The sequence below is a fragment of the Carya illinoinensis genome, chromosome 5, assembly GCF_018687715.1.
Source record: "Carya illinoinensis cultivar Pawnee chromosome 5, C.illinoinensisPawnee_v1, whole genome shotgun sequence".
Classification (NCBI taxonomy): domain Eukaryota; kingdom Viridiplantae; phylum Streptophyta; class Magnoliopsida; order Fagales; family Juglandaceae; genus Carya; species Carya illinoinensis.
In genome coordinates this window covers 6,457,927-6,470,593 of record NC_056756.1, presented here as the reverse complement: position 1 = coordinate 6,470,593, position 12,667 = coordinate 6,457,927, and the positions used below count along the sequence as shown (strand labels likewise).

General features: G+C 40.2%; 1 pseudogene; it reads left to right on the top strand.

Annotated features, from left to right (window-relative positions):
- LOC122310021 overlaps positions 1–9,495 on the top strand; it is a 29,689-nt pseudogene extending 20,194 nt beyond the window's left edge.
- The last annotated feature ends 3,172 nt before the right edge of the window (positions 9,496–12,667 follow it).

Here is a 12,667-nt window from a genome sequence, read left to right as displayed (position 1 = left end):
ACTGTCTGCTGTGTTTGCACTTTTCTGCATGTGTGAGTCTACTGTAACGTGCTGGTTGTGTGCTGTCCATGTGAGTTTGGTCAGCATGTGTGCATGTGTGAGTGCTGTCTGAAGGCTGCTGTCTACTGTGTTTGCACTTTTTTGCATGTGTGAGTCTACTCTAACGTGCTGCGTGTGTGAGCTGTAGCCTCCGTTCCTCTGTTGCTCAACGTGATTTGCTCCAGCATGAGTGTGTGTTGTCATTTTATTATATAATTCACAGCAAATGTGCAGCTCATGCTACACGTGTATTGCATGTGTGTTGCATGTCTTGCAATGGTCAGCACGTGTACATTCACACTTGAATGATATCTTTATTGTGTATTGCCCAAACTACCCCTGTTATGAGAGGAATCAAAATGAAATATTTATTGTCATGTGAAACAATTGTATTATAAATCTTTTTAAGCACAAAAATACCAGAATTTATCAATTGACTTAAGTATTGTGATCTATTGCATAATTAAGTACTTAAATTATTTTTTATTAAACAATTTATTCACTTAAGTAACTTAATCATGCAGTTTTAGTGCTTCATCAACAATCCTTCCTATAAAGGGTTTCACTGTCTTGACCCCACTACCTCTAGGCTATATATCACTCGTCATGTTCAATTTGATGAACACCATTTCCCCTCTCATATCAGCTCTCAAGCTCAGCCTATATAATCTCTCATTTTTTCCAATTTTCTTGAACCCAGTCCCAACGACCCCCCTCCTATTTTCCCTATGCACCATTCTCCGCACGTTACGCCTTCCGGATCCACCCCGTGTGTTATTTGTACTAACTCAGTGGATGAGTCTTTGCAGGTTCCTCATTCTATTGCAGGTCCTTCCTCATCATTGTTGGATCCTACACCGCCTCCTGTTGAGACTACCATTGATCGTTCTGTTCCTGATCTCCCATCCGCTCTCGCCTTATCATTGGGTTCTCATCCCATGGTCACACGAGCCAGGTCCGATATCTTTCAGACTCGTCATTCGGCGGATCTCACTGTCTTGGAACCCTCTGGACTTCTTTCTGCTCTACTTGCATCTACTGAGCCCAAAGGATTCAAATCTGCTGCTAAGAATCCTGCCTAGCTTGCTGCTATGGATGAAGAAGTTCATGCTCTACAGACCAATTGCACCTGGATCCTGGTCCCTCGCCCTGTCAACACCAACATTGTGGGTGTTTCGGACCAAATATTTACCTGATGGATCCATTGAGCGCCTCAAAGCTCGACTTGTTGCCAAAGGTTACACTCTGGTACCTGGACTTGACTACACCGACACTTTTAGTCCTGTTATCAAGGCTACTACTATTCGTGTTGTCCTTTCTCTTGCAGTTACCAACATATGGCCTCTTCGTCAACTGGACGTCAAGAATGCTTTTCTCAATGGTCACCTTATTGAAAATGTCTTTATGGAGCAACCTCCTGGATATGTTGATCCTCGCTATCCCGACCATGTTTGTCAGCTGAAGAAAGCACTTTATGGCCTCAAGCAAGCTCCTTGTGCCTGGTTTCAGCGGTTTAGTTCTTTTCTTATTACACTTGGTTTTGCTTGCAGCCGTGCTGACACCTCTCTCTTTGTTTTCCACCAGTAGTCTGACACTATTTATTTGCTCCTTTATGTTGATGATATTATCATTACTGGCAACAATCCCTTTCTTCTTGACAGCTTCACTCACAAGCTCAATTCTGAGTTTGCCACCAAGGATTTGGGTTCCCTCAGTTATTTTCTTGGTCTGGAAGCCACATCCACTACTGATGGTCTTTTTATCAGTCAACTGAAATATGCACGGGACATTCTTACTCGAGCCCACTTGCTTGATAGTAAGCCGGTTCACACTCCCATGGTTATCTCTTAGCATCTGACTGGCGACGGTTCCCCTTTCTCGAATCCCACTCTTTACAGATCACTTGTTGGTGCCCTCCAATACCTGACCATCACTGGTCCAGACATTGCTTATTCTGTAAACTCTGTCATTGTCTCGACACTCGTCGCTCCACTTCTGGTTACTCTATTTATCTTGGCAACAATTTAGTTTCTTGGAGTGCCAAGAAGCAACCTACTGTCTCCTGTTCCAGCTGTGAGTCTGAATATCGTGCTCTTCCCACCACTGCGGCTGGACTTCTCTGGCTTATGCACCTTCTTCAAGATCTCAAGGTCCCCCTCTCACAGAAACCACTCCTGTTATGTGACAATAAAAGTGCTATTTTCTTGAGCTCTAATCCTGTTTCTCACAAACGGGCCAAGCACGTTGAGCTTGATTATCATTTTCTTCGAGAGCTTGTGGTTGCTGGCAAACTTCAGACGCAGTACATTCCTTCTCACCTACAGGTTGCTGATCTCTTCACTAAGAGTGTTCCTAGTCCTATCTTTGAGTTTTTTCGTACCAAGCTTCATGTCTGTTCCAATCCGACGCTCAGCTTGCAGGGGGTGTTAAGGAAACTGTTAAGGAAACCTTACCATAATTCTAGGCTCATTTAGTTGTCCTTAATTCCAGCAATTCTATTGTATAGATTGATTTAGTTTCCTTTTATTTTACCATTCATCATTATGTACATGATTTGTAAATGATTCAGATAGAGTAAATATATAAAGAGATCACTCACCACATTCGGTTGTGTGGTGGTTTTGCAAATCCTCTCAATAACAACTATGCAGATTGAAAATTTTGACTTAGAGAAACACGTACACGATTATCCGATTATGATGCTTAATTGACTAACGTGCCGAACTGCATAATTAAGCCTTTCCCTAGTATTATGTAGTGTTGTTATTTCTATCTGAGCTTTCCCAATTTGAATGGTTCCCTGATCATAGCAAATACATAGAGGTGGTACAAAATGCAATGTTGGTTATAAAAGTGTAATTTAGGATGTTATACCATGCACGTTTAGAAAATATTGGGATAATAGAACAGTAGAAATATGATATTTTTATTGATGACATATGTTTATATCGGTTTGGAAGGGAAATAGAGAATATATACATGCAAACTACTGGAAAATGAATAAAAAAAATTATGTTAAAAACAGTAGTGTTTTTTTTATTATTATTATTACCTAAAGTCTAGTAGTTTGAGACCCTATTCAAGGGACTCAATGAATGTGACTACTGTGATCTGACGGAGGGACTCCCTCGATCAATATTGAGCAGGGATGCATGCCAAGAATATGCTCAAGAGATGGTAAAACTAGCTTACAAGTTAATGGAACTGTTGAAAGCCACCCAAGTGGCCTGCTGCACATGCACCGTTAGGTGCTTTGGTTTATTAGGCACCGTTTGGTGCTTTGTTTTATTAGGCACCTCCCCAAACATCATGCAGTAGATTGCTGCACCGTAGAGGTCTGCTCTCCTATAAATAGGAGAGAGCTCAGTTGCAGAATGGAGCAGTGGGAGAGAAAGAAAAATAGAGAGAAAGAGGGACGTGAGAGAGAGATAGGAATTTGTAGATTTTTTTGTAAATCTTGTACAAATTCTATAAAAGAGGCTCCAGTGGACGTAGGCAATTTGCTGAACCACTTAAATATTGTCTTGTGTGATTTTTGGACAGGCCGAAGGCACAACAATTGGTATCAGAGCTCTGGTTCGAGCTGTCTGAAAATTCAAGTTGGTCAAAATCAATTTTTGACAACTCCAGGGTGTTCCTTGCACTGAGATGAATCCGTTGCCGCAAACGGAATCGAAAATGGAGGTCGAAAGAGCCCACACGCACCCCTAGAAGATCGAAATGTGCATCTGCTGTAACTCACACGACCCCACGCGCATCGGAGGAGGAAGACGACTGAGCCACACGCTCCCACGTGCCCCCACGCGCGCCAGAGGTGGAAGATGCGTGACAGACACGCACCCACGCTCCCCCCACGCACCCTACAGAGTTGAAGCGCGTGTTCTCCATGCACCCACCAGACACCCTACGCAGCGCATGCATCCCACGCGCCAGATGATCAAGACCGTCCATTTTTCAGATCCATTTTGGACTTGATCTCAGCCATTTGGAGTTCGATTTCAACGATCAAATAGTGCTTTCCAACTATTTGGATCATTCTAGACTCATCCGTACGGTTAGAATTTTGAAATTTTGAGTCTAAATTTTCTAAATTCAAATGGAAGGATCTGGAAGAGATAGGAACTCTGAAAATGCCAGTAGCTCTGAGCGTCGGTCCACTGTTTCAAATGCCAAGTTTGAAGTTGAGAAGTTCGATGGAATAAGCAACTTCGGCATGTGGCAGTGTGAAGTCATGGACGTTTTGATCCAACAAGAGTTAGATATTGCGTTGGAAGGAAAGCCAGATGATATGACTAATCAGGATTGGAAGAAGCTTAATACTCAAGCTTGTAGTACAATCCGATTATGCCTTACCAAAGAACAGAAGTATTTTGTCATGAGAGAGACAAATGCTAGGGTACTTTGGCAGAAATTGGAGGATAAGTTCATGAAGAAGAGCATTGAGAGCCGTTTGCACTTAAAAAAGAAGCTATTCAGATTTCAATTTCGTGAAAGTATTTCAATGTCTAAACATCTGAATAGTTATAACCAAATTCTTGCTGATATGTTAAACTTGGATGTTAAAATCGAAGATGAAGATAAAGCTTTACTTTTGTTGAATTCCTTGCCTGATACATATGAGCATTTAATTACTACTCTATTGTATGGGAAGGAAAAGATTAGTTTTGAAGATGTATCCAGCTCTTTAATTAGCAATGAGTACCGGAAAAAGAATAAGTAGGTACAACAAGATACATCAAGTGAAGCTCTAACAGCAAGAGGGAGACCACAGTCAAGGTATCCCAGAAAGAAGAACGGTGTTCAATCAAAAACTCGGGCCACATCACGTGGTTCATCAGTCAGCAGAAAGCTCGCCAGAGATGAGTGTTCCTTTTGTCGCAATAAAGGACACTGGAAGAAGGATTGTCCCAAGTTGAAGGGACAACAGCAGAATCAACCCTCCATAGCCAATGTCGTGGACAGAGATGATGATTCGGATTTTTTCTTGATAAGTTCATCATCCATTTGTCATTCCGATGAATGGATTATGGATTCCGGATGTACCTATCACATGTGTCCCAATCGGGACTGGTTTACTGACTTCACAAAGATTGAGGGTGGAGCAGGACTTATGGGCAATGACAGTGCCTGTAAGACTCAGAGAATAGGTAGCATTTGGTTAAAGCTGCACGATGGCAGCGTCAAGACTCTGACAGAAGTTTGGTACGTTCCAAACTTGCGGAAGAATCTCATCTCACTGGGATCTCTGGATTCAAAGGGATTCAGAATCACCATTGAAGACGGAACTCTCAAAGTACTAATGGGAGTTCAGGTGGCAATGAATGGCTTGAGGCGAGGAAACTTGTACTTCTTGCAAGGAAGTACTGTTGATGGAAGAGCTTCCACAGGCTGTGAGAAGCTAGATGAGACTGATGCCGACACCCCCAGTCTTTGGCATATGCGTATGGGACACGCAGGAGAAAAAGCTTTGCAAACACTGGTGAAGCAAGGCTTACTCAAAGGTGCCAAGACTGGTAAACTGTCTTTCTGTGAGCACTGTGTATTGCGGAAGTAGAGGCGGATCAAGTTTGGAACCGCAGTACACAATACACAGGGAATACTTGACTATGTGCACTCCGATGTTTGGGGACCTACCCAAAATGCATCTTTGGGAGGTAAGCATTGGTTTGTGACTTTTGTTGATGATTATTCTCGTCGTGTGTGGGTGTATATGATGAAGAATAAAGATGAAAGTGCTGAAAATCTTCCTTGATTGGAAGAAAATGGTTGAAACTCAGACCGGCATAAAGATCAAGCGGCTCAGATCTGATAATGGAGGTGAATACACTTCAAATCCCTTCATGGAAGTATGCCGGAGAGAGGGAATTGTCAGACACTTCACGATACGAGGTACATCGCAGCAGAACGGTGTGGCAAAACGAATGATTCATACTTTATTAGAGAAAGTGCGATGTATGTTGTTGAATGCTGGATTCAGTAAGAAATTTTGGGTTGAAGTTGTGACATATGCCTGCCACCTCATCAACCGACTACCCGCAGCTGCCAATGACGGGAAAACACCCACTGAAATGTGGAGAGGTACACATGCTACTGATTATAACTCTTTACACGTTTTCGAATGTCCTGCTTACTATCATGCTAAAGAAAGTAAGCTTGATCCTAGAGCCAAGAAAGCAAAATTCTTGGGCTTTAGTACTGGTGTAAAAGGGTATAGACTCTGGTGCATAGAGTCCAAAAGGGTGATCATCAGTAGAGATGTTACATTTAACGAATCTGAGATGCTTAAGTCACATAAGCATAAAGATTCCAGTGAAGGCAGCAGTGATAGCGAAACACCTGGTGATTCACAAAAGGTGGAGTTTTCCACTCGAAAGGATTCAGGAGAAACAAATGGAGAGCACAGACAAGATGAGGCTGATAGTCCAGTCACAGTACCTCTAGTACAACCTGAATCAATAGCAACCAACAGACCGAGATGAGAGAAACGTGTACCGACACGTTTTGCAGACTATGTGACATATGCATTACCAGTTGAAGGGAGTGAGATCCCAACCACTTACAGAGAAGCCATACAGTCCAGTGAACAAGTTGAATGGACAAAGGCGATGAATGAAGAGATGCGGTCTCTTCACCAAAACCAGACTTAGGAGCTTGTGCCGCTTCCAAAAGGAAAGAAGACAATTGGCTGTAAGTGGATCTTCAATCAAAAAGATGATCAAACTGCTGAAAATGGATTGCAATACAAAGCTAGGTTGGTAGCCAAGGGCTACGCTCAGACAGAGGGAATTGACTACAGTGAAGTATTCTCTCCTGTTATGAAGCATTCATCCATTCGGATATTGCTAGCTTCGGTTGCACAATATGATCTTGAGTTAGCACAGCTTGATGTGAAAACAGCTTTCTTACATGGTGATCTGGAAGAGGAGATTTATCTGTCTCAACTAGAAGGATTCAAAGAAGCTGGCAAAGAAAATTGGGTATGCAGTCTGAAGAAGTCTCTCTATGGCTTGAAGCAGTCACCTCGGCAATGGTATAAGCGGTTTGACCGCTTTATGATGAATTTGAAATACACTCGTTGCCAATACGATCGTTGTATATATTTCAGAAAACTTACAAATGGATCTTTCATTTATTTACTTTTATATGTAGATGATATGTTAATTGCATGTAAAAGCAAAGGGGAGATAGATCGCTTAAAAACTCAATTAAATCATGAGTTTGAAATGAAAGATCTAGGAGAAGCACGAAGAATACTGGGGATGGAGATCAGCAGAGATAGGGTGAAAGGTAAAGTTCACCTTACTCAGAAGCAGTATCTGAAGAGAATACTGCAACGCTTCAACATCGACTCGAAGACGAAGCTGGTGAGTACTCCTATGGCCCTATATTTCAAGCTTAGTGCATTGCAGTCTCCTAAAACCGATGAAGAACAGGACTACATGAGGAATATCCCATATGCAAGTGTTGTTGGAAGCTTAATGTATGCCATGGTGTGTACACGACCTAATATCTCCTAGGCCGTTAGGTTAGTTAGTCGTTATATGCATAATCCTGGAAAGGTTCATTGGCATGCGGCTAAGTGGATTCTATGGTATATTTCAGGGACCGTAGATGTTGGTTTGAAGTTCGAGAAGAGTGAAGATAGTCTAGTAACTGGATATGTTGACTCAGACTATGCAGGTGATCTTGATAAACGCTGATCGACAACTGGATATGTGTTCACTATGGCTGGAGGACCAGTTAGTTGGCGATCAACTTTGCAGTCGGCAATTGCACTATCATCAACTGAGCTGAATACATGGCTGTAACAGAAGCCGTGAAAGAAGCTATTTGGTTACAGGAATTGGTAACAGATTTGGGCTTTAAGCAGCAAGAGGTTACCGTTTACTGTCACAGTCATAGTGCAATTCATTTGGCCAAGAATCAAGTATATCACTCTCAAACAAAACATATAGATGTCTGATTTCACTTTGTACGTGAAATATTATAAGAAGATGACATCAAACTTCAGAAGATTGGCACTAAAGATAATCCAGCAGATATGTTAACGAAAGTCGTCACAGGGATCAAGTTCCAACACTGTTTGAACTTGATCAGTATTGTATACTGCTGAGCACCCTTGGGTGCATTGGAGCGTATTTGATAGCAGAAGTCTCTCATGTCAAAGAAAGAGATGCATTCATTTGAAAAATGAATCAGTTTGCAAGCAGCCTGGTATGGCACACTTGGGTGGAGGGGGTGATTGTTAAAAGCCACCCAAGTGGCCTGCTGCACATGCACCGTTTGGTGCTTTGGTTTATTAGGCACTGTTTGATGCTTTGTTTTATTAGGCACCTCCCCAAACATCATGCAGCAGATTGCTGCACCGTAGAGGTCTGCTCTCCTATAAATAGGAGAGAGCTCAGTTGCAGAATGGAGCAGTGGGAGAGAAAGAAAAATAGAGAGAAAGAGGGACATGAGAGATAAAAATTTGTAGATTTTTTTGTAAATCTCGTACAAATTCTATAAAAGAGGCTCCAGTGGACATAAGCAATTTGCTGAACCACTTAAATATTGTCTTGTGTGATTTTTGGACAGGCCGGAGGCACAACAGGAACTTGTGGCCCAGAGCCTAGGCCTGCCAGCAGATAGCTTCCGTGGCTTCTTCAAAGACCAAACCAGCTTTATCTGACTCAATCACTATCCACCCTGCCCTGCCCCTGAATTAGCTCTTGGTGTTGGTTGACACAAGGATGCGGGTGCCTTAACCATCCTTGCTCAAGATGATGTTGGAGGATTGGAAGTGAAGCGCAAAATAGATGGAGAGTGGGTTCGGGTCAAACCCACCCCCAATGCTTATATCATCAATGTTGGTGACAATGTCCAGGTATATCATTTTCAGATCTCCAGAAAAGATCAATTTTTTTTTTACCCGTAATTTTATTCGTAACCCTTGCTAATACGACGAAAGAATATGGTGATTACAATATGGAGCACCTTGGATAGCCAAGTTGCTTGAAGTCAACACTGCAAAACTGGAAGTATCTTAATTACTGGTCCAATCAAGATCACTATCCATAAATGTGAATTGTGGCATGCCTTTGGAGTTCCTCTATTTTTGCCAGTTTCGCTCAAAGAATTAAGGAAATAATTCAGGTTTGGAGCAATGATGAATATGAGAGCGTGGAGCACAGGGCGATGGTGAACTCGGAGAGGGAAAGGTTCTCCATTCCTTTTCTCTTCAACCCGGCACACTTCACCATGGTTAAGCCTTTGGAGGAGCTAACAAATGAGCAAAAGCCTGCAAAGTATAGGGCATACAGCTGGGGAAAGTTTATGACAACCAGAAAGCGCAGTAACTTCCAGAAACTCAATGTTGAAAACATCCCAATTTATCATTTCAGGATATAAATGTAAACTGGTTGGAGGTAGTCAAATCACTCCCTACCAGTAATATTCAGCTTCATGTTGTATGTAATATATTATACATATATAAATATATGTGCGTAGAGACTTGGGAAACATGATCATGCGGTTCATCGATCTCACAGATCGATGACACTCATGTAATGCTAGCTGTAAATAAATATGATGGAATAAGCTTGAATGAGTAATTTTTTTGTATTACAGAACCTATATATTTGTGATATTTATCCTTCTCGAGATAATATTAGAAGTAATGTTTACAACATAAACATTTCAAGGTACGCACAAAAGCCTACTATCCATCGATCAGCTACTTAAAAATATAAGAACATATTTTGGTCTTTCCCTTAAGTTCCATCACCTTTTGCTTACGATTTTGGTTCTCTATCTACAAATATCAAATAATATAAATGATGAAAGAATATTGGGCTAGGTGAGAAAGGCTCATTCTTACTTATAATAATATATATATATATATATTGAGGTGAGAAAGGCAGAATATTTTATGTGGACGCATGCACATGATTTAGACCAATTAAGAAACTCACATTGTTATCGCATTCACTTGTCAATTAATTTTATATCAATCACAAAAAGCAGGCGAATATTTAATTATTCCATACCACTTACGTACGTAGTTTACGATTTTAATTACACAAAACCCTGATCCTTGTATATATATATGTGATCTATGTGTATAGCATATGTTTGAAGAGATGGGGTACGTACGTCCACTACAAGAAATAAGTTTTTTCACTGCAAACATGTCGCCGCAAATAGACTAATTTTCGCCCCAAATACCTATTTTGCGGCAAAAAAAAAAAAAAATGCCCATGTCGCCACAAATTTTGGACAAGGAAATATTTTTTTCCCGCGGCTACTGTAGTACGTACTTGACAGAAATCGTTACTAATTGTGGCGACTAAGAGTCGCTGTAAATAGTATAAAATGGCCAAAAAAAACCTCGCGACTGCTATTCATAATTTTTTTTTCAGTTTTTTTTTTAATTATATTGATTTTTATTCACTCATATCAAATAAACTTCTTTTTCTTCTTCAAAGCAAATAAAATGTGTCTTTTTTTCACAAGCACTCGAGAATTAATTGATCAAAATCTTATGGATTTCATTCTCAGCAAATAAAATTTTGCTTGGCGAACGGTAAATTTTTCAACAAAACAAACTATGAACTCCTGTTAATTTTTAAAGTTTATAAAATCTATAAACGAGAAGCACTACTATTAAAATTTGCTAATATCATTAAGAAAAGCAAAAGACCCAAAAGAACCCACCAAACTATTTCTTTCAATTGTATCTAATATACAGAATACCTCCTATTTTTGGAAAGTGTTGATTTTACACACTTGTCCTCCATGTTGTCTTTAGAGCAAAACTGCAAACTAATTAAAGAAAGATGTAAAAGAGTCAGAAAAACTTTCAAGATACAAAGTTTAGGTCTTAAAAAAATTACTAAGATGTCAATGGCATATTTTAACAAAATCAAGACAAACTAAAATAGACACAGCACACAACATAATCATAGCAAAGAAATTTTTACCAGCCAACAAATACTCTTTAGAAATCTCCATCTAATCCTAGGAACAGTCCAATTCTGTGCAGATTCTTTACACAGTTTGTTTAAAGCTCCACTCAAAGAGCACAAATTAAAAACCAAAAAGGTTCACAAAACATAAAAAAGGAAATACTAGAGTTCTGAAATAATGGACAACATATTTCCAGTGTGTTCGGATCTTATTCTCTTCCTTTGATTGCTTATATTTCTATTTATTTTAAGATGATGAACTTGCCACGTTCTGTATATTTATGATTGTTTATTGTACAGACGACCTTCCCAAATTATCTGAAATTGCTTATCAAATTATGTTGCGATCGATGGGTTTTGTTGTAAAAAATAATTGAACTGTTTTCTCCTATAGCCAATCACTTGTACAATTATTACACAGTCCTTGATCATCATAGTTCCAGCTCAGTGGTAGTTGGTATGGTTTAACGACTCTTACAAGTGAATTACTAGTTCTTCAATTTCTCAGAGAACACATATATAGTTGGATCCGAATATTTTCAAAGTGGTGCATCAAACTGCTTTACGACCTCAATTTTTTAGGATATTTAATCAAGTTCATCAAGTCAGCTGTCCCTGCCCTCTGGTGTCATCTGCAATTTCCTGATTCCTCTTAACCTCAGGGCATGATTTAAAAAAAAAAAAAAAAATCCCCTTTGCCTTCTCTCAATTCTTCAAGTCATAACTTTAATTTTAATTTTAACATTCATTCCAAATTTGATGTGTTTGTGCTTTTGCTCGGTTATAGATGTGGAATACATAATGTGAGCTACACGATATGAAAACCAAGAATCAAACATTATGAACTTGAAGGGCTATCAGCCAACATGTTTTAAATAAATAAACAAGGAAATTGTAGTTATTAGTAAAAATTGTCAGGGCAATCAACCCTAGCTGTTATAAAATTCAGAAAATGATGATCAAGTGTACCTCTTTTTCTATACACCATTCTCAACTTTTAGATGCAAGAAGTCCATAAAGAGTATCATTATAAAAGTGCATCAATGTGTTGTAATTCACGGGTGTTGAGGGAAAAATGAGTGTATTGGCATATTCTTGTGAAAATCTGTGTAAAATAGTGTTGTAACAAGTGTTGTTGCGGAAAGGCTTGAAGCGTGCTTGAAGTGTGCTCGTTGTTGGTCAAAACGGATGTCTTCGCTCGACCCTCGCTCAACAGGGCGCTCGAGCGAACTCTGAAAAATTGCACCGCTCAACCCTTGCTCAACGTGGTGCTCGAGCGAACTCAAGCAGATTGCACCACTCGACCCTCGCTCGACACTGAGTTCGAGCGAACTCAGGCAGATTGTGCTGCTCGACCCTCGCTCGATACTTCGCTCGAGCCAATGTTCCAGATCACTTGCAATTTAGGGTTTTGAAGCACCTCCTTGATTGGAATTATAAATAGAACAGCTTAACTTCTGTTCTAGGTGTGGAGAATTAGAGCAAAAACCCTAAGGGCCTCCAAGAACTTCTTAGAGCAACCTCTCTCCCATTTGGTTGATTCTCTCTTGGATAAACACTTCTCCACCACAACGCACTCAAAATCAACTCTTACATGAGTCCATTGAAGTGGACATATTTGTTGGCCGGAAGAGTTCGGAGCTGCTGTTGATGTAGAGATCGAGAGGTTCTCGTGGGAAGCT